Raw genomic sequence first — 2,404 nt, 5'->3', positions numbered from 1 at the left:
ACCACAAGAGTGTTCAGCAGGAGGTGACATCCAGTCGATGTCAAAGGGTTGAACACAGGAACCCGTACCACAAAACCTGCCGAGTGCATGAGGGATTCTTAATTAACGGTAGGACCAATACATGTAGAGAACAGTGCCGTACTATTAAATCTTGTGAGAGGGATCCTTAAATCGAGCGATTGGCTGCCTGGTACATGTGGTCAAGGACCCTAGGATAAATTGGTGGTTGCCCGAGTGTGCTTGCTCGCGTGTAAGAAGAAGTAGAAAAATGTGCTCGCTCTATCATGAAGAAACAGTATCACCAAAAATTTTCATAAGAAATGTTTTATTTATTAAGTGTTGCCCTGAGGGCTGGCATTCTGTCCCAAGATACTGACCGAGAATTATGAGTGGATTTCCCATTTTGGAGGAGCAGATCAAGAAACGAAAGTTTAATGGATGGGAGTGGGTGCAGGCAGACAGGCAGGCAGGCAGGCAGGCAGGCCTCCCTCAGCTGCCAACCTCCCTTACAAAGGGAAAGCAGCATTTGGTGTGTGCGTGTATGTATATATATGTGTGCATATATATGTATATATATATATATATATATGTGTGTGTGTATATATATATATACATATATCTATATATATATATATATATATATATATATATATATACTGTATATATATATATATATATATATATACAGTATATATATAATGCTTTTCTTCATCTTCGTTTTCTTGTTCTTTAACCATATTCTTGCCATGACATTGATGTTTGTAATGGGACGGACTCGTGAGCAGAATTACTTTCATACGAGAGGATCTTGCACCGAGATCAGATAAACTTGTGTGATAGATAGAAAGCTGCATTCGAGTGCACTGTTTCTTACTCTTTCCCAACCTGAGCACCTATAGTAGTCAGGTGTAGGAGGGCTAACACTCCTAATTAAGAAACACGTACTCGTAGTGGGGGGACCCTATCCTGGGAATTTTGAGCAATTCCGAATGTAGTCAAGTCTCCCACCGGCAGTGAAGCGTGTGGGTGGATACCGAAGCTCGGCGGTCACTTTATCACTTACAAATAGAACTGCCAAAACACAAGGGAACAAAAATTCCCTCCCACCCATTTGATCCCTAACATACTCCACTCCCATTGACCACCCCTCCCTCCCTCCCTCCCTTCTTCCCTCTTTTCTTGGCTCCTCCTACTGGATGACAACGGGTCATCCCTGGATCTCACCACCCACTGCCCAGAAAGGGTCAGAAGCAATGTAGCAAGACACAGCACATCCACAGCAAGGCCACCGTATTCAATTGGCAACTCCGCCCCCCCCCCCTCTCTCTCTCTTTCTGCCCCATCATGTAGAAACAGAGAAGACGAGGGGAAAATCCCTTTGGGCTGCACATCAAAATGTTATTCACACGTACTCTCTCACCCCCAACCCACTCCTTTCCATGCATCACAGCAGCATCATCATCCATACACAACCATTCTCCACCCACCCCTTCATGTTCACTCCTTCCACACCTCTTTTACTAATCTTTCTTCACTCGTTCTTTCCATGTGTCCAACAAATCATCCCAACACTCTTTCATCCACCCCATCTCCCAACTCCCTTTCCACTCTATCCAGCCTTGTCGCCCCTACCATATTTCTCAGGTGTTTCATCTCACACACATTTAAATTCTTCCTAGCTTTTGTTCCATGTTCCTGCCCCATACAATGTTGTCAGCAAAATCACCCCTTCATACAATCTCTTCTTAGCATCCATTCCAATACGTCTATTCAGGTAGCAGTACATTGCCAAAAACATATCCCTTCTTGAAAATCCTCATGCAAGAGACCCATCCTACACAGACTGACGAATGGTCACGGATGCAGCTATATTAAACTGTGAATAATTTTTTGATGCTCCCCTCCATTTGATGTTATGACAAAAAATGAAAAAAATGAAAAATCAAAATACAGCCTATGCCAACATTTGAGCTAAAGACTGGGCTAACATTTTATGGGTTCAGCTGTTATTTGACAACATCCAACATATGTTAAAGCAACTTTTTGCCTCCCCCCTCCACACACACACGATGAATATGTCTTAAAAAAAGCTTTAACAATGCATAATGTACTTGCTAATTGTTCCTGAACCCATCTCCCAACTCCTTTTCTTCCCCATTCTCCTCCTCACCTTCACATTTCTCACTCTATCCAACCTAGTAACCTCTATCATACTTCTCAGGCATCTTATCTCAAACACAAACTCCTCCTCTCTTATGTTCCATGTTTCTGCCCCATACAATGCTGTAAAACTAAGAATACTTGGAGTAAAAGAAACACTTTGATTGAAGATGCTACATACAATATATTACAAAGTTATAAAACAAATTACGAGTTGATCTATCCACTGGTGTCCTTCTTCAGC

The sequence above is a fragment of the Oratosquilla oratoria genome, chromosome 12, assembly GCF_046742065.1.
Source record: "Oratosquilla oratoria isolate Oo_2021 chromosome 12, ASM4674206v1, whole genome shotgun sequence".
In the NCBI taxonomy this organism is placed as follows: Eukaryota; Metazoa; Arthropoda; class Malacostraca; order Stomatopoda; family Squillidae; genus Oratosquilla; species Oratosquilla oratoria.
Note: the sequence above shows the minus strand (reverse complement) of the source record.